Genomic DNA, 27,521 nt, shown 5'->3' with positions numbered 1-27,521 from the left:
GGCCTGGATACAGCATTCCAGAAGATATTTTCCCGGTGACTTGGACTAGAGGACATTGCATGTGATGTAGACGAGATTTTGTGGCTGGACCCAGAGAGACGACACGATGTAGCCTGATTTTGTTTTGTTTTTCTCAGTGAAATTACTATTTTGTGTTTTGACTTGGGAAAAAAACACTTGTGTTTGTTTTGATGTGTGTAAATAAACACCAACACTTTAAGTTTGGATCCCTGTATGTTTACAGAACTATAACAAAAGTATGACCTCAAACTGACATAGCCTACCTTGTGCACAGAGAAAGCAAAGCCAGATGTGTTTTTTATTCATACCATCCTATTCTTTGGCCTCCTCTAATTCTAACTCTTCTCACTCTTTCTGCTCCCTCCATTGTACACGAGAGCTCCAGAAGAGGGTTAGAATGGTGTGATTTATTTGGCCACAAGTGCGCCACAGCCTGCAATATTGGCACGGGAAAATGATGTCAATTGTTGTATAGAGATGTCGGACTTTTGTTTTGGAAAACCAACTTCTGTGAAAGGTAGTCCATAGATTCTTTATAACGTGTGCAGTGTGTTTCTTCTGCTTTGCGTTAGCGTGTTATTACAAGTGAGATATTGCTGCTTCCAAACACCAAATTAAGTCTTCTTTTAACAAAATGTGGTCTGTGACATGAATAGCTCTGTAAACGGAATTGGAGCCTAGAATCTCATGCGCCACACACGACTAAGAACGTAGCCTACGTTTGTAACTGTAAAATCAACTCAGCCGAATGTCTTCTGAATATCCGATCTGAATCTAATTTTACCGCACTCAAATTCCCTCCCTCTGAACAAGGAAGTGGAGAAGTGACAAACTGGCAGAAGGACTGCATTGTTGTGAGTTTTGAACAGGTAGGCTACAAGTTGGACTTTACATTCAACTGACATCAAATACATGTTTCAAATGCATGGCCTACATGAAAATGTCAGCCTTGTGGATTTAGTAGGTTGTAACTGACAGGATCCTCAATCTGATTTTGAAAGTGAAAGCAAATTGTGTAGACCTAAACAGCTAGAGCAAACGTGAATATTATCCGGCTATAGGCCTACAGGGTCCGCAACTGTAAAAATAGTTTTAGAAAACTGGTCTATTTTTTTCGAACGCACCGCACGTCTGGTGTAGCCTACATTACAGTAGGCCTACTCTGCGGCAGGCTACGGCGTCCAGGGTAGCCTAGTGTTGTCTGTGTCGCCAAGTCCGCTTATTATAAACGACTTTGGGCTTTTTTTTGAGAAGTTGTCACTCCCCGATGTGAGTCACGCATGCTCAGATTGATAGGTTTTACGGCATAACGCCAAGGGATCCGACTGAAATCCATAAAATAATTAACTTTTCAAAAACGTTTTAGCTATCTAAGATGTTTGATTGCTAACGTTAGCAAACGCCATTCAAGTGACAGCCTTTGTTGTGCTTGATTGCTTACTTACTTGCCAGCAGTGAACAAACTTCGTTATAGGTCAGTTTTTATTGATATTACAGAAGTCTCTCGCTAGCAGGCTACTTCAGCCTCTAATCTAGAACTGACATTAGAGATTATGCCGTGCAAATGTGATGCCTTACGCTAAATAATACATTACTGCTGTGTAGGATAATGTTATTCTGTGGCTAACAGCACTGGTAGTCGCAAAGTAGCAAAGTGACGCATGCGCGACTCACATCGGGGAGTGACAAAGTCGCTTGAAATAATCCATTACAGGTTGGTAGGTAGGTACGCAGGCCCAGAGCCATAGAAAAAGAGAGTTGCGACACTCTTTGATGTCGCCGCCACGCGGTCACGTCGTTTCAACAGTTCCAAACAGCTCTCTGCGTGTTGTGTTATTTCAATGGGATAGACAGCAGCGAGTGCGTTATTGAACGAGAAACATTAGAACAAACCAAAAACGAGTGTTAGCATGCGTAGCCTACATTATAGTGTCAACTAGCCTACATATTGCGAGTAGGCTATAATTGGTCTCAACATCGATCTAAAATACATTTGATAGTTCTAACACTGAACGTTTGTTTCCTTGCTGGACATGAGCTGCCATCGGGTTCCTACATTTGCCTGTAGGCCTATCACGCTACATATAGCCTACTTTACTTACATTCTCAAAATGTAGGCTATGCATTTTGTATTCTTTTTGTGTGTGGACATTAGCCTGGAAAATGGACAGTGTCCTTTTCAGTTCGTTTAGTGAGATAAGATGAAGGTGCCCCCCCAGTCTACCACACAACTTTGATCATTCTAAGACTAGCATTAAACGTCTATCAAATATATCAATATAAATATAAGTAGCATCAGTAGCCTAACAGCTTAAATTTTAAAAGTTTGATCAATGCATTAAATCTGTTATTATCAGTTATTTTGGAGCAATAGCATAAAGGTGGCCACCACACAGCCTTGGTAAGATAACAACTTAAATGTGAAATGTTTGATCAGTAAGACACCCACTATTTAAAAAACGCACTTGTAACTCAATAAGCAATCAACTGTTTCAATAAAACACTTACAACTTATTATTTCAGCCGGCTGGTGAGACTACAGCATAAAAAGGATGACTGATACATGTTAAGTTTTCAATAGATTTTTCAAGAAGTTTTCAATGTGTGTTTAAAACAAGAACATGAACAAACGCAAAAAAGACTGGGAGGAAGGTATGGTGACACTGCAACATAAGAAGGAGGGCTGACACTCATTTAGGTTTCCAAAAAATAAAATAAAAATCAGTTTCCAAAGTGTGAACAACAATTGTGTGTGAACTACACAAAAGACACAATGTGGAAGGGATGGGTCTCCATATACTCTGTACACCTATAAGAGGGACATGGTAAGGAGAATCCAACACATTTGGCTGGAATCATGAGTGTTATGGGAGGTGTGGAAGATGCTGGATCAACACACCTCCCTTTGTGTAAGGGCCCCATCGTGTGGACCTCAAACATAAAAAATTATCTTATCTGACCATTCCAGTCATATATCGCACACCCTTCTTGTCCTCTGCATCCTTGGTCCTGGATAAGCAGAACAGGCACAGTGGAGAATGGAGGGAGAGAACAGAGCAGGTAACACTCAGTGTAAACCTAAGCAAGAGGCCATCTCCAGCAAGAGGCCAGCAAGAGTTTTTACATACCCATACACAGCCAACCATATGCAAGGCTGATTGGGGGTGCCACACGTCCACACAAAAACTATAACAATAACAACATGAAAAATGATTTTGACTAGCTAACGTAAGCTAATGCAATCAGGTTTGAAAAACATTATAAGCATAATAAAAACCTATTGACAACCAACCTATCATCTAAAGTTGCCCTACATCAATAGGCTAACCAAATGTGTTTTGTCTGAAATTCATTATTGACATAGGATCATTATCTTTAAGCTAGCCTCTCTCCACATCAAGGTTTGCAGGCTAACTTTTGGCTTTGAAATTTCGGTCAACATTTAACCAATAAATATCAGTTAAACAAGCAGCACAAAAACTTCAAAGAACAATACCAGTATCTACTAGTGCAGTTGGTATAGGAAATACATATGACAATTAAAACAACGTTGTACCTTCGTCTACCCACTGACAATATCAGGCAGAAAGCAATGGAAGTGAATGGGGCTAAAACCGTGAATGTCAAAGTTAGGAACTTTTGAGCTCAGCATAACGTGGAAGTAGCCTGGAAAAAGCTCCGCCATTGTTATGGAGGTCTATGGAGTGTCGCCACTCTGTTTTATCTACCGCTCTGGGTAGACAGGACATTTTAGCCTTAGCGTCTGTGTGGACTCATAGGCTAACTGAAGCTTAGGCCTACTGTACACCATAGTCCAGGGGTAACAAACTCATATTAGGCTACTGAAGTTAGAGGGCCGGAAGGGGGTAAGCCTGTTTTGGGCTTGCTTTCAGAGACCTAAATGCCTACATTCAGACTAGGCTTATTGAAGCTGCCAGCGTGCGTATTAAATTAGCTATAATCCTATGGAGTAGACCGTGTTTTCAAAAAAGTCATGGCTTCTTTTAAAACGTGATCACCTTTTTCTACAGCTCAGAGGTGTTTTTAAAGTTGAGAAATGTTTAACTAGTTGGGTCATCTATAGCAGTTCCGTGACCGTGAAGTGCGAATGTTCGTTTCTCACTAGATTTGTCATCTATAAAGGTTAAAGAAAAAAAGTAGCCAGGGTGCCCCTCACAAAAATGTGGGGAAATTTTGTGAGAGCCCTATATCCAAAAGGGCTGCCGTCAGCCAAGCTGGAAATTAACTTTTTAATGGTTTTGCCCACAGTGCTGCATTACACATGGTTTCTGAGATTATTTGGGTCAAAAAATTCAAAAATGATGTAGATTTATTGATTTGACCTATTTCTGACCTTCAAATTCAAGATGGCCGCCAATTTTTGGCTCTTTTAATGTCAATTTTTCAAAATTGTCATAGAGCTGTAATATTAGGCTCAAATGGAAGCTCTGCTCAAACCAATTATTTATTTGAATTAACTAAAAATACTCTCCATCTGAATCTGTTGAATCTCCACACTGACTCATTACATTACATTACATTTGGCAGACGCTTTTTTAGCCAAAGCGCCTTACAACATGGTAAACAGTTTAAAGCTTTAGAACAATTCTCTCAACAATACTAGAACAATTTAAAAGAATGTAAAAAGGTAGAGCACAATAAGAAAAAGTGCATCAGTGAGTGCTGTTTTTATACAGTCAAGTGTCAGTTCTAGTCCAGTGGTAAGTGCTAGAATTAGCTAGTTGTAAGTAGTGCTACGAGAGGAGATATTCTCTGAAGAGCTGGGTCTTCAGGAGTTTTTTAAAGATGGAGAGGGATGTCCCTGCTCTAGTAGGAACTGGTAGTGCGTTCCACCAACAAGGAACAACAAATGAAAAAAGTTTGGATTGACCTGAGCGTACCGGTGGCAGAGCTAGAAGTCTGAGGAGCTCAGCGGTCAGGAAGTAGCATATGCCTATATGAGGGCATTCAAGTAGGTGGAAGCAGAACCGGAGACTACTTTGTAGGCAAGCGTTAGAGACAAATTTGATGTGGGCGGCCATAGGTAGCCAGTGTAGCTGGATGAGCAGCGGGGTAACATGTGCCCTTTTGGGTTGTTTGTAGACCAGACGCGTCACCGCATTCTGGATCATCTGAAGGGGTTTCACTGTGCAGGTTGGGAGACCTGTCAGGAGGGCATTACAGTAGTCGAATCGTGAGATGACTATTGCCTGTACCAGGAGTTGGGTAGCATCTTGAGTCAAGTAAGTCTTGATTTTCTGTATGTTGTAGAGTGCGAAACGGCTAGTTGGTTGTCGAGAACGACTCCTAAATTTCTTGCAGCCCTGGTAGGTGTAACAGACAGGGAGTCAAATGGCTTACGGCAGCCATTTTGAATATAGGGCTCTCACAAAATTTCCTCACATTTTTGTGAGGGGCACCCCGGCTAGTTTTTTTCTTTAACCTTTATAGATGACAAATCTAGTGAGAAACGAACCTTCGCTCTCCACGGTCACGGAACTTCTATAGATGACCCAACTAAACTGCTAGCGGTAAACGCCCTACTACGTCATGCTGTTTTTTGACAGCTAGCCTAGCCTACTTTTGGAACACGATGGCAGAATTTTAACAAACTGAAAAAGTTGTCTATAGCCCACAACTCTTCTCAGAAAAAGAAGCCGTAGGCCTATCCTTCGTAGGCTACCCTTATGGATGTTGTGATTTGTTTTCTTGTTCAGAAATTACCTGATCTTCAAACAGTGAATTTACCGATAAGAATGGCATCTCAATCTTTCTCCGAAGAGGACTTCACCTGTTCTGTGTGCTGTGACATCTTCAAGGACCCTGTGCTGCTGTTATGTAGTCACAGCTTCTGTGAAGTCTGTCTGCAGCAGTTCTGGAAGAGCAAAGGATCCAGAGAATGCCCATTCTGCAGGAGGATATCATCAAATGATAATCCTCCTCTTAACCTCCATTTAAGGAACCTGTGTGAGATCTTCTTACAGGAGAGAAGTCAGAGAGCTTCAGCAGGGTCTGAGGTGCTCTGCAGTCTGCACAGTGAGAAACTTAAGCTCTTCTGTCTGGATGATAAACAGCCTGTGTGTTTGGTGTGTAGAGACTCCAAAAAACACACTGGCCATAAGTTCCATCCTATTGATGAAGCAGCCCTGGACCGTAAGGTAAGTTTTTCTCCTTGATGATATAACACCATCTCCTGATCCAATCCTTACTTACAGTAATGCTACTGTACCATACATTTAGAGATGCTGCTCTCTGCTGTGAAGTCTGTTATTAATTCCAGGAGGAGCTCAAGATCAAACTAGAGGAGAAACTGAACAACTTCAAGGAGGCTAAAAGGACCTGTGATAAAATAGCAAAACACATCAAGGTGAGACCATAGACAGATTAACGCCTGGGCAAAGTGAGCAAATACTGACTCAAACTGGGCAAATACAACATATAGTATTTGTCCTTGCGTAAATGTTAGAGAAAAATCCATTTATTGAAATCAATGGCTTTTTTCTTCTTACCACTCACATAGTTTAATTAAATGTTTTCTTTTGTAATGTTATAAAGGGCAAAACATGCTTGGAAAATGTTCAGACTAGGCTTATTTTTTTAACAAGAAAAGTTGGCCAGGATTTTTTGATTAAAAAAACTGCTGGCAGAAAAAAACAGTCGAAGGAGTCTTTTTCTGCCATAACGTGTGCTAATCAAGTGATAAGGATACTAAGATGCTAGTTTTTCAAGGAACTGCAATAAAGACCCACACGAAAATGTGGGTCGCTCTTTCACATAAACTTACGTCACAGACCACTTGGAGGCGCAAACAATATCGTATTTTTGGTTGATTTGACCATCAGTTAACTTCAAACTGGATAGACAATAGCAATATATCATAGGAGAGATTAACATCAAAAAATCTAGACTGGAGTAACTCAACATTTTGCACCTCCGATATGTTTAGTGTTCTAAAGACCTCAAATAGCTAAGGAGCCAGAAGTGAACACACATGGATAGCTATAAAAACTGCTTTAATTATACAACTAAACACAACAAAATACTTTCATAACCCTTGAGCTATCCCTTACTATGTGATCTCAATGGCAATTCAGCGTTTGTTTGCACCTCCAACAGCATGGCGTACCTGGTTACCGCCTGGTTACTGCACAAAAACGCCCTCAAACGCCCACAAAAGCCTGTACATTCGTGTGAAAGAATAAGCTATGTACGGAGGGATAGTGTTGTGTAGTGGGGTGAGGAGCTCTTTAAGGTGTGTGAATTGCTGTGTATGCACTGGTGAGTGAGAAGGGAGACCTTATATACAATCCCAGCAGAGGCGGGAAGCCAGTGGAGTGAGGGGAGGACTTGGGTGATGTGTTCGTATTCCCACACATCAGGATCCTAGCAGCAGAGCTTTGAATGCATTTTAGCCTCTAAAGGCCTTTGCTAGGGTTATGCTAACATGAGCAAATGTGACGTCATGCGTAATCGCTGACTGCACCTTTATTAGGAGGTGAACAGACTCGCCGTAAACATGCTCTGGTTTAGTGCTCCAAGTTGGAACAAAATAATTTAGTGTTCCAAGTCGGAATGATAGCTGGAATGATAGGATTTGTATTTTGAGGTCTGATATTGACCAGCACAAAAACTATTGAACTATTGCTGTCATTGGCAATAGACTTTGTGCTACTCATGCAGTTTCCATAGAGATGTCAATTTGCATGTCTTTCATATCATGTTGTGCTACTCATGCATGTCTTTCATATCATGTTGTGCTACTCATGCTTGGTCTTTCATATCATGTTGTGCTACTCATGCATGTCTTTCATATCATGTTGTGCTACTCATGCTTGGTCTTTCATATCATGTTGTGCTACTCATGCATGTCTTTCATATCATGTTGTGCTACTCATGCATGTCTTTCATATGTGCTACTCATGCATGTCTTTCATATCATGTTGTGCTACTCATGCATGTCTTTCATATCATTTTGCAAGTGGTCTGTTCGCTTCGGAATTTTATCATGAACTTGCATCATTTTCAGTACTCTTCTACGCACTTTTGATGCCACACTGTATGTCAGTTTGTCTGAAATTGTATTGTTGGAATTGTATTGTTTTGCTTATGGCTTCTCCTGTCTCACTGCTGCTTGGAGTGTATTCAACCTCACAGGTAATCACTACACAAAAGCCTTTTGTAAATAAAAAAACATGAATTGTTTTTATTCAGACTCAGGGCCTACACACTGAGAGGCAGATCAAGGAGGAGTTTGAGAAGCTTCACCAGTTTCTACAAGATGAAGAGGCAGCCAGGATAGCTACACTGAGGGAGGAAGAGGAGCAGAAGACTAAGTTGATGAAGGAGAAGATTGAGAAGATGAGCAGAGAGATCTCATCTCTTTCAGACACAATCAGAGCTATAGAGGAGGAGATGGGAGCTGATGACGTCACATTCCTGCAGGTAAGAACCATCCACTGTCAAGAAGTGACTTAGATCTAAACATCTGATTACTGATTTACAGTAATGGTTGTGTGGTTATATTTGTTGATATGACCTGCTCACACTAACAATATGTCTTTTTGCCATTATTCTACACATCATTTTATTGACCACATACTGTATTCAATATGATCTGTCCACTTATTTCTGGCTTGTTTGCCTCACTGATTGATTGTTTTAACCAGATACTGTTAGGGGTGTAAAGGCACACATATTCATACCCTTTAGGCACAGGGCTTCAATACAAATGTGTACCGAATGTACCAAATGGGTCATTCCAAGTGTACGAATCTCCCCACTCGACCGTCACAGATTTGGCTGAAGGTTGTTCACACACTTCTTAATAGGTACACATAGTTCCAAATATTTGCTCTCTACTCCCAACAGTTTTGTCACAAAAACATGTTTTAGTTTAAGCTCTGTGTCATATACTTTTTTTGTAGCAACCTGGCAGCTACAGTAGGAGGCATCTTCAAAATTATGCTCTAGCTGTTGGCTGCAGGCTCGAGCTAGGTAGCATGTTTTTTTTTTTTTTTTTTGAACGACAGTACTTGGTGACCCCGAGAAACCTAGAGAGAGATATATGTGAAAAATGAACTATAGTTTTTCTTTATTACATTTCACTCTTTATATTTTTCCAGAACTACAAGAGCACAGTGGAAAGGTGAGTGATCTGCCTCCTGTCTCTCTCTTCTCTGTGGTTCTGAACCCAAACCCACAGCAGCACTGACTCCTGAATGTTATTCCAGAGCCCAGTGCACACTGCAGGATCCAGAGAGGGTTTCAGGAGCTCTGATCAATGTGGCAAAGCACCTGGGCAACCTGAAGTTCAGAGTCTGGGAGAAGATGCAGGAGATTGTTCAATACAGTGAGTGTGTGTGTGTGTGTGTGTTTGTGTGAGTGAGTGGAGGACACCCGCATGCAAACACACTGGTACATGTACTCTTTCACATACACACACCTGTACACACACACACACACATATTTGTATACACACACACACAATGAATAAAGTAATTATTTTTTGGTGGCAGCCCATAATTCTTCATGAACATGACCACTTCACTTCAATGACTAAAATGTGTGTGATGTGCATGCGTGGTGTGCGTGTTTGTGTGTGTGTGTGTGTGTGTGTGTTCATTCTCTTTTTATTCAGACCATGTTCTTTCTCTCTGCAGCTCCTGTGACTCTGGATCCCAACACTGCACACCCGAATCTCATCCTGTCTGAGGATCTGACTAGTGTGAGACAAGGGATGAGGAGCAGCAGCTTCCTGATAACCCAGAGAGATTTGATCTCTATGCCTATGTCTTGGGCTCTGAGGGCTTTAACTCAGGGACTCACTGCTGGGATGTGGAGGTTGGAGAGAACACACAGTGGAGTGTGGGTGTGATGACAGAGTCTCTCCAGAGGAAGGGAGACTTTACCTCCATGAGTGGACGGTGGTTTCTGTGTTATAAAGATGGTAAATATAGAGCACGTGCTCCACCACAGGCCCCAACTCTCCTGAGAGTGAAGCAGAAACCCCAGAGGATCAGAGTGCAGCTGGACTGGGACAGAGGAGAGCTGTCATTCTCTGACCCTGATAAAAACATACATCTACTCACTGTTACACGCACTTTCACTGAGAGAGTGTTTCCATATCTCAGTACTGTTACTCCTCTGACCATCTTACCTGTGAAGGTGTCTGTTAAAGCAAAGGTTCCCAACCTTTTGGGGGCTAAGGCACAACAAAGAGCAACAAAAGCAAAACGCAAAGGCAAAGGCAAACTGAGTCAAGGTTACTGATTACAAAATACTGTTATGTCACACACATTATTATAGTCTATAACAGGGTCGTTCATTCTTATGCCCAATTTGGTTCTATCCAGTGTGTTAATGAGCTGAGATCACAGTGATATATTCACATGATGTTGAATGAGCTATTTAATTATGAACCTTTGTCATTTATGTATTTAGAAATGCAATTACATTTATTTAGCCTGGCGGGCCATCCTATATCATTGAAATCGAAGCCATTCACCTCGCTTAATCCAAGGGGCGGGCAGAGAATTGTCTTTCAAACTGCCTAGGCATGCAATAGGCCAGCGCTACGACCATAACCGTATCCGGTCGGCAAAACGGCAAATACATCCTTCTTCGAAAGGAATGACTTAAGTGCATTGTGTTGCTCAACTTTCAAAGAAAAGCACAAGTCCAACTCCTCCAAAGTTGACATAACGCCGATTCAAACAACCGCTCTTCGTTCGCCATAGCCACCTTCCTTGTTGTTCACCGTCGCAGGACTGTCATTATCCTGTTAAGCCCGCCTTAAGACTCTCTAACAAAATAGAGCGCTGTGATTGGATAACATCCACAGTGTTAGCCAATAGAAATTCCTATGGTTTGCTACTAGACGTACAGGCTGAGCAAATTAATTTGCCGCCGCTAGGGTGCGTCTAGATTTCTAGGCTAACATTTATTCATTTAGCAGAAAATTTTATCCAAAGGAACTTGTCAATTCTATTACAAGGGCCATTCTAACTCGGGTTAAGTGCCTTGATCAAGGACACAGTAGTGAAAGCCGGGAATTGAACCTACAACTTTTCAACTATTAAAATGTCACACAATTATTAAACTAAATAAAATTGTTAAAAATATGCTTTTAAAAATGTTGATATTCATATAAAAATGTGAGACTATATCCAGTCATCAATTACTGCTGAAATAAACATGTCTTTCAATATGGTGTTAGCCATGTTCCAGTAGGCTGCCTTACAGAAGCCACACTAATCATGGTTATGATCACATATAGGCAATACTAACTAACATGAAGTGGTCGTAGTCATACACCCGTGATGGTCCATGGGTAGAACCTGCAGATATAGAATGAACATCACCAATGGAAACAAACATATGAAATCCAACCCCACACAAATACTCACTCACACACACGCATAGGGTACACATATACTCACTCATGCAGGTACATAACTCCTCACTGCTGCAGTCACCTAGCCTGGGTGTTCCCATGCTGCCTTGCGCGCGATTTGATTCACGCTGCTAAGGCAGCCTGGAGACCATGGAGCAAATTTTCGCCTGAGATAGGTAACCAATCACAGAACAGGGGGGAAAGCAAGACGATGATGAGCTATGCACAGATGCATTTGATAGACATCCGTGGCACCCAATAAACGGATCTGGGCATTTTTTTCAAATACGAGAAAATGAACGTTTGGTTCCCAGACCACGTCTCATTGAGAAGTGGTGGCGCTAGCCAGGCTAGCAATCACCTCCAACATATTGAAATACTGAATACTTGAATTTCCTCTTGGGGATCAATAAAGTATCCATCTATCTATTTATCTACTGCCATCTGTTGGTGGAATACTGTAAAAACGTCTTCTAAATACCATAACCATGTAGAGAATCCAACCAGCTCTTATTACTACATATTTATGTTTGGTTTGTTCCATTCCAATTGGAACCATCTCGAGCAAAACAGACTGCCTCTGACTGGCCAGCAGGGATGCAGTGACACAACAGGTACATTTGACAGCACTCACTATCAACTCCTTTGAGGGGTATCTGTCCATAACAAAGGACAGCTGTTCTCAGATTTCAGGTGGTTTCAGAAATGTACTATGAAGCCATATCAGCATACTTGTTGCAAACTGGGAATTAACACCAGTCTTCCAATCTACCTTTTATTGGCAAAATTATTGAAAAAGTAGTCTTTAATCAATTAACCACCTTCCTAACATCACATGGGTATTTTGATTACTTTCAGTCTGGTTTTCGGGCAAATCACAGCACTGAAACAGCTCTCATTAAAGTTTCCAATGGCATACGCCTCAACACAGATTCAGGTAAAACATCAGTCCTAGTGCTACTGGACCGTAGTGCAGCATTTGACACTGTTGATCACAATATTTTACTACACAGACTAGAACACTGGGTTGGATTTGCAGGCATAGTTATCAGCTGGCTAAAATCATATCTACAAGAAAGGAGCTTCTTTGTTGCCATCGGAAACCAACGTCCTTGACCTGTGGTGTTCCCCAGGGGTCGATCTTGGGGCCACTATTATTCAACCTCTATATGCTCCCACTTGGACAAATCATCCAAAATAATTTGATTTCATATCATAGCTATGCAGATGACACACAAATTTACTTAGCTCTGTCACCAAACGACTATGGTCCTCTTGAATCTATGTGTCAGTGTATAGAACAAATCAACACCTGGATGTCTCAAAATTTTCTTCAGCTGAACAAAGAAAAAACTGAAGTAATTATATTTGGTAAAAAGGAGGAAAAACTTAGGGTTGCCACTCTCCTTGACACAAAAGGGTTGAAGGCAAAACATACTGTTAAACATCTTGGTGTATTAATTGACAGTGATCTAAATTTCAACAGCCACATGAAAGCGATAATTAAATCAGCTTTTTACCACCTCAAAAATATTGCCAAACTCAGAGGGCTGATGTCAAAACATGAGTTAGAAAAACTCATTCATGCATTTATCTCCAGCAGGGTTGATTACTGCAATGGACTGTTCACAGGCCTTCCAAAAAAGACTTAAACAGCTTCAGGTGATACAAAATGCAGCAGCTAGGATTCTAACAAAAACTAAAAGAACTGACCACATTACTCCAATTCTTAAGTCCGTAAATCAGTAAATGGAGCAGGACCTAAATACCTGTCAGACATGCTTCAGCAGCACACACCTTCTCGTCCTCTCAGGTCCCAGGTGAAAAACCTAGAACTAAACACGGTGAAGCAGCTTTTAGCTGCCATGCAGCTCAGCTCTGGAACCAACTTTCGGATGACATCAAAAAGGCCCCAACTGTAGCCAGTTTTAAATCTAGACTTCTGTTCTCAGATGCTTCCTGCTAACTGCGCCAAGTTACAAATTCTGAATCTGCCTTGATAATTATCTACCTTGTCTTTTATTACTTTTTTACTACTTTTGCCTTTGTTTTTGCTTATTAATTATTCTTTATTTTTAAATGATTTTACCTTGTGTTTTAGGTTTTCTTTTTATTATGATCATTACCTTTTAACTATTCTTTGACTATATTGCCCTTCTATGCTTTTATTTGTTATTATTGTTTGTTTTTGTTAAAGCACATTGAATTGAAATGCGCTATATAAATAAACTTGACTTGACTTGACTAATCAGATTATTTTTTTCTGTATTATATAACCTCTTTATTCATCATCAAGACTAAAACAAAAAATGGCTTGAAATATTTCACCTTATATCTAATGAATCCAGAAAGATTCACTTTTTGAAATAAACTAGCGACCACAAGGGGACAGCAGTGTCCTGCCAGACATGGGCAGTATTTTAATTAGGGCTGTCAATCGATTAAAAAAAATAATCTAATTAATTAAATACTCTGTGATTAATTAATCTAAATTAATCGCATATGTAATTTTTGCTGTGAAAGTATTTTAAATAATTAAATTAAAATTAATCATTGATTAATCAGCATTAGTGACATTAAAGTTCAAAAACTCTTTTATTATTATTTTCACTGTTCAAATAATTGCCATAATAATCTATGATATGACCTAATATGCTGAGGAAATAATTCAAAAGTGCTTCGGGTATAAGTTTTTTTTTCACATACAAGGCATTTCAGGCCACAGATATAACCTAGGGGACACAATGAAAATAAATTAACACTCCCCTCAATGTCAACACTTATTTCTTTGCATTGATGTGCGACTATAGAGTTGATGAACTCTGGTGACATGCAAATTCCTTGCTGCAGACATTGCAGAGTACATTATTTTCAACACTTTATTTTTTATCAACACCATCAGGCCGTTTTTTAAAAGTAAATGTTCCAATCAATGATCCAGGCAGCACGTTTTCTTCTCTCTCCTTCATTTTACAATCTAATTTTTACTGACTAGAACGGCTCGGGGTCAAAGGTCATACGGAATCGATTAATCTGCACTAATTTTTTTAATCAGTTTTTTCAAATTAATTAATCGAAATTAATCAGTTATTTTGACAGCCCTAATGTATTTAAAATACGTATTTAATTACTTTAGCGTATTTTGTATTTTGTAGGATTGGAAAAAATCAAATGTAGTTTGTAACAAAATACTTTGAGGGATTGTATTTGAGTATTTCAACTACTTAAATACTTCTCAAATAAGCCAAAATGTCATCACTCAATTAAATATACTACCCGCTATAACCATGACAAAAATAGGCAATGCTTATCATAAGCCAAAGGCCAGAATCATTGTGAATCTGGTTTTAAGAATAGCCTGGGGGCCTGGAGATATCCCTTGGGCAATTTCCTATATTCAACTCTGTTGAATATTCAAAAGTTGACCTAAACATTTCATTACCTTTTTGGAAGAAAAACATGAAATGTTTATCCATTTTTCATTTCTCTTGCTGTGGTATGCCACATTGTGACCAACTTAAAAGTGTTAGATCCAACTTTCATCTATTACGATCCCTTCTGAACATGTGTAAAGTTGAAAAAAATGAAAAGAAAAGTCAATTGAGGGAGCCAAAATGGTCAACTTTATCACCCTTCTGTAAGGACAACATGGGGTGTTAACCCAATTTGTTTGTTTATGTCAATTTTTGTCATCCTGTAGACAACTTAACAACTTAAAGGCCCTTAGAACCCCTTAGAACATGTCAGGAAGTTGAAAGAAATTAAAAAGTAACTAGGAGCTTGAATTGTCAGGTGTGTTAAGTGCTAAAACTTGAATACGATACAGATAAGATACTGAGGGAGAATATCAGGACCACGGCCTTTGACCCCATGACCTTGAGTACCTAATAGCTGATGTTCATTCTCACTACATAGTCCAGGCAAACTAACCCATTTTGGGGCCAAAAATAGAAGTAATTGTAAAAATAATTTTTTCAGCATTTTTTTCACAACATACTAAAAGTTGTTGAGGAAATACGTTCATTTCTCATCAATCCTAAATGTGTGCCAATAAGGCCAAGCAGCAATACACCCCAATGGGGCTATTTTTTCCTTTACTCCTATCAAAATGAAACTTTACACTATGAAAGTACCCATGGAAACTATTTTTTGTATTACAAGTGTCTTTGAAGATTAATTTTAATATGCAAATGAGCTATACACTAATCGAATATAGGCTACCCAAAATATACCCGCATAGGCTTAATTTCTTTACTCCTATCACAATCAAACCTCACACAGTGAAAGTATACATGAAAATGAACTTTTTTGTTTTACAAGTTTCTTGGAAAAATCTATTTTAAATATGCAAATGAGCTTAACACTAGGCCTAATTGACTGAAGCCATAAAGTCACAAGTAAAACAGGGGCCAAATAACTAACACATTCATGCCCATTCAGTAAGTTAACCTATGCATAAACACGATAACTTTGAAGTCACTTGCCACACTCTCCTGGGTCACTTGCCACAAAAAAGACTTATATTGACCTTAAGAATTGATTGCACAATCTTGCCTCCAGTTGCTTTCTATTTTTTTTTTTTTGTGAACAAGCCTCACAGCCTAGCCTCTTATTCATTAGTAACGTGGTGAGATTACATTTTGGGCTGGCAGATTTACAAATGATTGGTATTCTTGGTAAGATTACGAGATAACAGGCAGAAGTCATTCTTACCAACTAAACGATTCACTCTCACACAGAAGACAGATGAAAACCAGATAGACACACTTTCCAAACATTCCAGCTCTTTAAATTATTTTGCCAGACACCAAAACTGCTTCTCTTTTTGTAGTAAGCAAGTATTTCAGACATCAGACTTCCACCATTTCTGAAGTAGATTTGCTGTGAGAAGCTAGTGACAGCAATATCTAGGCTAGAAACCAAATCGAAACATTTCAAGTTACCAACTGCTTTCTAACTAGACATTTTACTGTAGACACATTTTGCTTAAGGCCAAAACTACTTTTCATCTTGAAGTAGCATCACCTAGCCTACTGAAATGAACTAACGTTAGCTTGCTAGCACTAGCAAATTCTATTGGGCCTAATTTCGTTGCTAGACAGCACTGTTTTCTTTTTTTTGTTTTGTTTATGCAACTGTTGTAAAGCAGAAAATATTGTATTTGATAATGTATTACCATCTTTGCAACAACCACAAATCAAACATAATCTCCGCTCAGAACAGAACTTCAATTTTCAAGAGCATTGCTTGTTCTGTGGACAACCAACTGAAATAGATAAGACTAAAAATAAGCACAGAGAGAAAATGTATATCTAAGAACAGGTGACTTCCAGGAAAGGATTGTGCAGGTTTGCTACTTATAGATAGATAGAAATACTTTATTGATCCCTAGAGATAGATAGATAGATAGATAGATAGATAGATAAGGAACGATGGACTTAGACTTAAGGAACGATGAATGGTCTAATACAGTTTTGGGGAGAATATCATCTGTCCATGACCTTCATGCAGCCGATGCAATGTACCACAACACATGCAACAGTAACTTTGGAAATATGAAGAATATTCCAAGTCAATTCTCTGCAAACCCAGGCAACAAACCCAAAAGATTCAAAGTCGGAAGACCAGAAGATTCTGTTGTCACAATACCAACACGATGTTTTTGGCACGATGGCACGATTTTGGCACAATGTTGCCAAAATTCTGTTGTCACGATACCAACATTATTGAAATATGAAGAATATTCCAAGTCAATTCTCTGCAAACCCAGGCAACAAACCCAAAAGATTCAAAGTCGGAAGACCAGAAGATTATGAGAGAACAACAGCATTCCTAAAGGTGGCAAACTTTTTAAAAGAGTACGATGAGGAACAAATTACTATTCACAGCAATCCCCAAAATTCTGTTGTCACGATACCAACATCATTGTTGCAATACTAAGTGAAGAATCTCGATTTCGATAGGCTACTTTTGCATTTTTTTAAAATTTGATTTGGTTTGTGTGATTTGTGAGATCATTCACATCAGTGGCAATCATAGAATTTGATTGACCCTCCACACACACACACACACAAAGTGATGGTTGTCATAGGTTTCTATTTCACATTTTGGAATTATAAACTTTATATTGTTAATTATTTATAATATTTTATCATCTGCATAATAACTAATAGTTAAACATATTTAGTAATTTGAATACATCACATTGATATTTAAACTATTAGGCTACACTTGTCTTTAATATCATCACATTTGTGGTGTGTAGGCTAAAAAACGAATTGAGTGTCTGTCACTTTAAGTAGCCTAGAACGTGAACGCAATTAGCTTTCAGTCTCACGGTTTTAGGCTAGTGAAAAATAGTTTTCGAAGTGCAAGGATATGTGGATTCAATTCATCATGTTTGCTATGCCATTAGATAAAATAAATGTTCAAAAAACTAACAAGTCAAAGAAAATCTTTCTGGGATGAGATCACAGAAGAGATATCTGGTGCCTCGCAATGTTCATATGAGTATAATGCACCAAAGTTTATCTTTTATTTCTTTGCATTGTGCAGGCTACATTCACAAATACATTACCCTACATAAACAGAATATAGGAACAGGAAAATTTCTCGGATCCATAGTTTATAGCGACTGCAAGATTGGCAGCCCAATTAACAGTCAGTGATGGTGACTTCTATTCTGTGCTATAGCCTATGCGACTGTCCGTGCGGCACACCAACATGACTCCTAACTTTGGTTGAAAGATTACAGAAGCTAGGTTTAGCTTTGTTTGAATCATCCTACCTCCCCCTACAGGCAAACAAGGCAATTCTTGCCAATGTCCTCTAGAAATCTATTGAGCAGGAGCAAAGACAACCCAGCAGTGATGTCCAGCATGTCCTTGATGGGGGTGCATTACTACATTGTCTACAATGGCCACAAGGGTCCACATGACCGTGTGTGTGAAATGTCAGATATGTCACACAGAAATATGGTACGGCTGTCATAGTCTTTGATGGCTACAAAGAAGAACCAGCAATAAAAGACGCCACTCAACTGCGTCAAACAGGTTTTACTCCCGGTATGACCGAAGTGTACAACTTCTCTGGTGACATGATCATCCAATCCAAAAAGGGCCATTTCCTTAACAATAAGGAAAACAAACAGCGGTTCTTGGTTTATCTCAGTGATAAACTTGAGAGGGCTGGGTGTATCACAGACCATGCAAAGCACGATGCAGATGTGCTCATTGTCCAAACTGCCATTGCCTCTGCAAGAACAAAAGACACAGTCTTTCTAGGTGATGACACAGATGTGCTAGTACTCTTGTTGCATCATGCTGATCTGAATACAGGAGCTGTTTCTGGCACCAGAACCAAAGAAAGCAACAAACACAAGACGGATATGGTGCATAAAGCAGATGAAGGTTTTACTGGGTCCCAAGGTGTGTGACAATCTCCTCTTTATCCATGCCATTTTAGGCTGTGATTCTACATCTCGTCTATTTGGCATAGGAAAGGGAATGGCACTGAAAAAAGTAAAGAACGACACTAGCTTTCTCAAACAAGCTAAGGTGTTCAGCCAGTCACAGGAAAATGTGGGAAAAGGCATCATCATTGCAGCAGGTGAAAAAGCTCTAGTATCACTGTATGGGGCGAAAAGGATGAATCACTGGATATGCTAAGATACAGGCGATTCTGTACTAAAGGATGAATCACTGGATTCTGTACTAAAGGATGAATCACTGGATATGCTAAGATACAGGCGATTCTGTACTAAAGGATGACTCACTGGATATGCTAAGACACAGGCGATTCTGTACTAAAGGATGACTCACTGGATATGCTAAGATACAGGCGATTCTGTACTAAAGTAACTCATAACTCACCTCCAGTGGAACCTCAATCTCTCTCCAACAACAACAGCTGCAAAGTTCAGTCTTCGGGTCTTTTACCAAATGATGGAGTGAAAAGGGGGAAGTGAAAGTATGGACCCAAAAGACTGGGGGTGGCATGTTTTGGATGGAAGATTTATGCCAATGACCGATCAGCCTGCGGCACCACCAGAAATATTAGATGTAGTCCGCTGTAGTTGCAAGAAAAACTGCAGCACAAAGAGATGCACATGCAAAAATCATTGACTCCCTTGCACTGACATTAGCGGAGAATGTCGTGGTACTAGCTGCACAAACTCACAGTTGCCTGATTTATCAGATGAATATGACCCAGAGGGGAAGAACTAAGCAAAGAACAAAGCAGGAACTGATATAGGGGTGCCAGAACCAAGAGCCACAGAGAAGGGGTCCAGGATCCAGTGCCAGCACCAAGAGCCACAGAGAAGGGGTCCGGGATCCAGTGCCAGAACCAAGAGCCACAGAGGAGGGGTCCAGGATCCAGTGCCAGCACCAAGAGCCACAGAGGAGGGCTCCAGGATCCAGTGCCAGCACCAAGAGCCACAGAGGAGGGCTCCAGGATCCAGTGCCAGCACCAAGAGCCACAGAGGAGGGGTCCAGGATCCAGTGCCAGCACCAAGAGCCACAGAGAAGGGGTCCAGGATCCAGTGCCAGAACCAAGAGCCACAGAGAAGGGCTCCAGGATCCAGGCTGGATATTAAAAAAACATTTTAAAAAACATTTTTAAAAAATTTAAACAAAAAGAAAAACACCAAAAAAACAAAAACACCACAAAAAAAAAACAACCTCCCCTTTTGTTGCTACCTTGTCGTGGTGGGGAGGCTTGTGTTCCTCCGTGACCCTGAAGACTATACCGGCGGGGGTTATACCCCTGGCAGGTACTACCAAGCCAGGCAGTTTTCAGGTTAGAGGCCAGTCTAAAAGCAGCATTGGATGAAGATTGGGCCTATATATTTATCATACATATGAATGGTGTTTCTGCCTATGCAAATTAGGACATATTCAATAAGTGTAAAGCTCATGTGCATATTCAAAGTCATTTCAAAAGAAACATGTAATACAAAAAAAGTTACTTTTGGGTGTACTGTATTTTGGGCATATTTGATTAGTGTGTGTATAGCTCATTTGCATATTAAAATTAATTTTCAAAGAAACTTGAAAATACTTTTCATGGGTACTTTCATTATGTAAAGTTTCATTTAGATAGCCCCATTGGGGTGTATTGTTGCCTGGCCTTATTGGTAAACATTTAGGATTGATGAGAAATTAACATATTTCCTCAACTACGATTTCTTAGGACTTTTAGTATGTTGTTCTGGACACCTCATAGAAATGATCTATGCAAAAAAAAATATATATTTTACAATTAGTCTGTCGGAAAACGCTACTTTGCCAGGACTATTAGTAGAACTGAAAGAATTGAAATAATTGTTAAGTCAGCGGAAAAAATACCTGGATGCAAAGGGAATGCCTTGGGAAAGAGTAAGAGACATTCTTAATGATGAAGCACAACAATCACAGACATGGGGTGGGGCTGCATAATGGTTAAATAAATTACTGTATACTTCAGTGGAATGCTAGGAGTTTAATTGCAAACGGCCAAAAATTCAAGAAATATGATGAAAGTTTAAAAGAAAAACCTAATATTATTTGTATACAATAAACCTGGCTAGTGCCTAGGTTGGATTTTGTAATAAAGGGGTAAGACTAGGTAAAGGAGGAGGAGTTGTAATTTTTATACAAAGGGGACTTCAGTATAGAGAGATGATGAATAGGAATGACTTGGAATACATTGCTACATTATAAACTTTTATAACCAATGTAGACAAATGGAGATAAGTCAACTGGAGGATATTTGGAAGGATTTGACAGGGAGAATTATCTGGTGTGCGGATTTTAATGCACATAGTACATTATGGGGAGAGAGGGGTGTATTACTGATGGATCTGGTACCAGAATAGATGTGGCAATGTGATTGGGAGGTACTGAGGGAAAGCACACTAGGGAGTGATCACTATCCTATTAGAATTCAGATAGGAGTGGAATTAAGAAATGAACATGAAGTAAGAGAAGAGAGATGGATTTTAGGAAAAGCAGATTGAAATAAGTATAGAGAAGTTAGTGATGAATTGATACTGTCTATTGATAAAAATCAGGATATTGAGAAATTGTGTAATGAAATTGGCAGTGGAATAATTGTTGCAGCAGGAGTATCAATTCCAAAAAAAGCCTAAGACATTAACTAAAAAAAGACATTAGAAATAACTTAAAAAGAACACATCATTTTCAGAAGTAAGTTCCATAAAAGATCTCAGGCAATAGTTAGGAAAACAATAAGGTAAACAAGACCACTGGAAAAAAAGATAGTGAATTAACTACTCCAATGGAGAGAGTTTGGAACATGATTAAAAAAAAAATGAAAGAAAAAAGGGAAGAAACCCAATGCTGGTTAGGGGCAAAAATATTAGCCAGAGGTGTACAAGGTGTACAGCACAGGGAATTTAAATCATGAAGAAAAGAGAGGCAGAGAAGTAACAATTGAAAAATATCAGAAGGGTCATTCCACGTCAATTCAACCAGGGCCCACGCACTTAGGTCTCAAAAAATTCTGAAAAAATTACCAGGTGTACCTATGTTACCCAGGAGACTGTAAAATTACTCTTAAGATCAATACTTTCCAAGATACAGCCAGTTTTACGGAGGGAGGGGGGTGTTGATTTTGTTCGGCCTCTTTTTTTGTCAAAGTTCACAAGCCCATAGCGCAAGAACTAAACCATGTAAGAGGCTCAAATTTTGCATGCTGGTACATAAATAGTAGTATGTAGCAAAATCGTCACGTTTGGTCTGGATGATCCTGCATGGTCATAGCTGTCCCTCAAAGTTGATCAAAATTTTATTGGAGTTTTTGTCTGGGCTCTGCTAGGGCCTTCAGAATACATATTTGTACTCAACATAGGCTCTTGATTTATTTTCCTTATTGAGAACGGCACAAAATTGAAAGTGTAGGATCATTATAACACCCTCTGAATGCATGCCAAGTTTCGTGGAATTCCGTTCATGGGGGGCCATACAATAAATTATTTTATGTGTACATTTAGTGACTACAGAGTTTTCTGTGAATATCTTGAGAACCGTAGGGCCTAGGATGACCAATTTCTTGCATATGTTTCTTGCATATGTTCTTGCATATGTTTGCCTTCACAATTCAAGAATTTATCAGAATTATGAACAGGCAGGATGGGGGTGGGGTTGTATAAAATGTATTTTACATGTGAAATCTATAAACTAGTCATGTTTTGGTACTTGTCTAGCAGATACCAGTGAGAATTGTCTAGCAGATACCAGTGAGAATTGAGTGTGCATAATGCAATTCAGTGAGACAGAATCATATATGCCTTTCCCCTTCTATTTTTAGCCAGCAGCCAGACCAGCAGATACCCTGACTTTGCTGAATTACTGAAGCTAAGCAGGCTTAGGTTCCTGCTGGAAGTGGTGTTGGTGGCTGGCCAGTAGGTGGCACTCTTCCCTGTGGCCAAAAGCAAGTATAACTGTAGCTTGACTGGTTCTGGTGGTAATGGGTAAAAAAAAAAATTACCAACAAAAACAATTGTCCATAAAAAAGATGGGGCAGAGTGGTTGTACAGTCAGGGCAGTGCGTTTTGCCCCAACGGTGGGGTAACATGCCCCCACCCTGTCAAAGCAATTTGACAGCATTAATAGCAAAATAAAAAAGCAATTTGACAGCATTAATTGCAAAATCAAAAGTAAACAACTAAAGTAAACAAAATATATTGTGGAGCAATAAAATATAGGCCTAATCTATAAATGGATTACAAGCTACTATACTTGTACATCACCATTGTCAACATAGTGCATAGAAATAATAACAACATTTTACTTCATCTAGTGATTAGTTTGTGAAATATAGGGGGGGGGGGGGGGGGGGGCGTTTTCCAACAGTCATGTGACTGACCAGAGGCTGATCCCAGAGCATAAAGGGACATGCCTCTTTCACGTTTCCTTCTCGCTTCGACCGGTAAGTTTGAAATATGGAAATATGCATATTATTTCAATGAGGTTTTATCACTGAAAATGATTATTTCTGAAAACTTTGGCCAAAGTTGAGATGTGGGAAAACTTGTGGTTTCACTTTCATCAAGGGAAAACAGCGTGTTGCATTGTGACATGTTGTTCCCTCTCGTTCGTTTGAAATCTCTGATTGGCCATCTGTTCGAGGGATTTGCCTTTCTCAGCTGTTTATAACATGTTTGTAGCATAGGCTATCAGTGTTCAACTGAATTATTTTTAAAAACAGAGGTGATATGCTATCAGTTTTTTCCTAATAGCCTACCCTACTACGTATCTCTTAGATTTTGCTAATGAGTTTTGTAGGAGATATTGACGGCACAATAACTTTTCCAAAAGACCAGAAAACAATGTTAAGGCATTTGTGGATAAGAAGGATGGTTCGTGTCTTACAGTAAGTTATTTTGTTGCTCTGATTAGTTAGGTCTATCCAATTGAGTGCAGAGGCATTCTCCCCCGTATCGGTTGAAACACGCCCGATAGGCTACACACCCCATAATTAGGCTACGTCCCAATGGAGCAGTATCAGACTCATATTCTGACTAGAATTGAGTATGGCTACGTCAGGCTATGCATTAATAGTAATATTTAAAAAATGATCGAAAATCAAATCGAATCGTGACTATAAAATTGATAATGAAATTGAATCAAGGATTTGGAGAATCGTGACGCCCCTATTATTCATAAATAAATGTGTGAGAAAACAGTGATAGCCAGGGCTGGACTGGGACAAAAAATCAGCCCTGGCATTTTTGGCCTAGGTGGCCCACCCACCGTGATTGGGCACACACATGTCCTGCAGACAGTCCTTTTAAAATATGTGTGCATTCTATGATACGAGTTGCCTAGTGTTCTGCGTTCATGTGATATTGGATCCTTCAAGAGGGGTCTCGAGACTTATCTATTGATCTTACACTTGAAATAATTAATTATAATAATTAATTACCATACATATATGATACCATACATATCATAAGTCTAAGGATTAAAATAATTATTCCTTAGACTTATTATTTGTATGGTATTTAAATGTTATAACAGTTTGCTGGTAATTATTGTAAGTTTCATATTTTGTCACTTCGGACAAAAGTGTCTGCTAAATACAATAACCATAACAATTCCTAAAGAGAGCTGAGAGTAGTAGCCTATATGCCCTGGAAAAGAGCACCAGTACAAAGGAACCAGTGTACTCACTCACTTTTGATTGACGGCCTGGAGACCATAGAGTACACAATATCCATGCTCAAGTGCAAGTAATTGCCAAAGATGAAGAGTTTACTGTAAAGTATAATTTCAAATGAGTTTAACTCATTGAATGCCAAGCTGTTTTCGGAAGCTTTGTCCTAGAGTGCCAGCAATCTAGACCAGTGGTTCTCAAATGGAGGTACGCGTACCCCTGGGGGTACGTGAAGGCACTCCAGGGGGTACGTGAGATTTTAACCCTTAGAAGCCGATTGACGCAAAGTGCGTCAAAAAAACACCCTTTCTTCTCTGTTACATTGCTGCGCAACTATTCATAGCAGCAAGAAGCCTTTATTTTGTGACGGAGCAGAAGTGGGACTTTCCAACGAGACCACGCACTTGTCTGTACGTTAAAGTATGAAGATGGAAAAAAAATCATGAAATTAAATCAAATTGCATCATATTTACAGTCTCTGCATTCACCTGCACACCTATTACTCTCGTTTGAATTACTCGCGAACCCGTGAACGCATAGATATGGCAAGCATATCAGATGAAAGAGGAGACGCAGGGCTAGCCATTGGTACCAAGTATGTCGATCCTTCTGGCTTATGAAAACAGACGAAGTGACTGCAAAATAATAACGTCATGTACAAAAAACAACTGCACACCCATTACTCTCGTTTGAATTACTCGCGGACCTGTGATCGGATAGATATGCCACGCATGTCAGATGAAAGAGGAGACACAGAGCAATCTTTTGATACCAAGTACATCCTTCTGGGTTATACAACAGACGAAGTGACAGCAAAATAATAACTTCATATAGCTCGACTTACCTCACGTTTTTGTCTGTTTTTGTGGCAAAGCGTGTTTATAATCCTGTTTATAATATTGTGTGTTTCTCTATGGCAAAGAATATTCATAATCCGGTTTTGAGATCCTAGCAAATTCCTGCATGACATTCAATTCAAGGCTCACATTGCATCCCAATTTGTTCGACAAAGAAACACCTTTTTTGCCTTTACTTTTGCCTTACTTACTCATGACATTGCAGTAAAAAGTTGTAGAGAATCATGAGTGCAGACAGGCACACACTAACACGTAAACTCGGGTCAAGTCAGGTCAGATGAGTTCATGTTACAGATATGGAGCGCAGAAAGGTCATTTTTAATCACTAAATTAAAAAAGGCATTTATTTCTGTAAGGCGCACACCACATATGTCTGTAAATTGCTCAGCCCCAGAGAATCTCTCCACCGTGGCAATGATATTGCCAGATTCAGGACAGTCTGCCCTACACACACATGAAATGCATGTAGAGAGCTATGAGCTCGCTGTGGTGAGATACATGTCAAAATATAGATATAAATATAAATAAAGATTTTTTATAATACGCTTTTTATATTTTAATTCTTTAAAAATCAAAATAAAATCAATGCTAGTACTAATACATGAAATGACAGATCTGGATAGCCTAGACTCTGCCGGAAAAAAAACAATATATAATATGTGTGTGTGGCACTTACAATGACCAGAATAAATCCTTATGAATAAAGGTAGTGAATATCCTAAAAACAGCTTAGGCTTAGGGTTAAAATATACATATATTTAAAAAGTAGAATCCATGCAAAAATACTTAAAGAAAACAATTATTTAATTAATAAATATTTCAGGAAAATACAAGTTGTATGTGTATGTGTTTATTAGTTCCAAAGTTTAATAAATTAGACACTGATGGCACAGTGCGTTGTTTTAAGTCTTTTTTTCTCAACTAAAAATGCAAATTTGCGCTGGTTAGGGGGTACTTGGCTGAAAAAATATTTTTTTTCTGATCTAGACCATTGTTGATGATTTTTGTACAGCCACAGCATATTCTGTGTTATAGCTATGAACACATACAATGGCTCATTTGAAAGGTGAGACTAAGCTCTCAGTGGGTGCAAACCGTGTATTTCTACACGCCTCTGTTCCTGAGAAATCCCAAGCTAAACAGTGGTTAGTTTTCATCAAAATCCCTGTTTTTTTTTCTTCTAGAAATGGAGATATTGCGTCTTTTATGACCTGAGAAGTGTTGCCTGCAAAGTTTCTGGGAAGAGATCTAACGAGACCTGCCACCTAGTGATAAACCCACGAAAAAAATGACCTGATTTTGACCTGGTGTGCATGTCACTGATAGGCTAATCAGTGACTGATTCAAACAAAGCGGCAACCATCAAAGCCGAAGTTAAGATCAAACGTCCAGATAAAATGTCCAGATCTTGCGTTTTCATCAGTTTTCGATCGTCATATATTTCATTTCCATTCATCACAGAGTTCCCAAAATCACATAAGGTGTGTTAGAGTATCTAGTTTCGTAATTAAAAAAAAAGCTAAAAACGTAATATTACGTTTTTGGCACTGTAGAATTCTGGGGTATTCTTACTGTATTCTGATATGTTCAAATGTTACTTATGTGCCGCGACCCTTCTCGCAAAAGGAGAAGACGACAACATTTAGATATCGTGACCCGACCGCAAGAGAAGAAGAAAGACGAGAACATCCAACGGGTTCAAAGAGACTTCGGGGGCAGATTTTGGATCTTGAACATATGTAAGAGTCCATTTTGGCACCCTGATTGACGCAACTGAATCCCAGCTGGAAGCAGGCCAAGAGGGGAAACACTGCTGCACTGCGCACCCCGCATGCAGTGAAGACATTCTGACCAGGTGAAAGCAAAAAGTCTTTACTCCTTTATGCGGGAAAAAGAACCAAAGTAAAGTTAATTTGTTTAGATAAATTAGAAATTAAAAGCTGCACATTAATGAGAGTAGGCCTATTGAAGTTTGTGTCATTAAGAGTGTTGATATGCCTCAAGGCCGTATAGTCATGATGTCAACATTGGGGGGGGACCAAATCTGTGGTGGGGTCTGAGGGACCCCCAAACAGAATTTTAATACATTTCAT

At 39.3% G+C, this 27,521-nt stretch overlaps 1 pseudogene; it reads left to right on the top strand.

Moving 5' to 3' along the window:
* The first annotated feature begins 845 nt into the window (after positions 1–845).
* LOC125292610 lies at positions 846–10,544 on the top strand (annotated as a pseudogene).
* Positions 10,545–27,521: the final 16,977 nt, after the last annotated feature.

Source organism: Alosa alosa, chromosome 3 (assembly GCF_017589495.1).
Source record: "Alosa alosa isolate M-15738 ecotype Scorff River chromosome 3, AALO_Geno_1.1, whole genome shotgun sequence".
Lineage (NCBI taxonomy): Eukaryota > Metazoa > Chordata > Actinopteri > Clupeiformes > Clupeidae > Alosa > Alosa alosa.
Note: the sequence above shows the minus strand (reverse complement) of the source record. Positions and strands in the feature narration are given on the sequence as shown.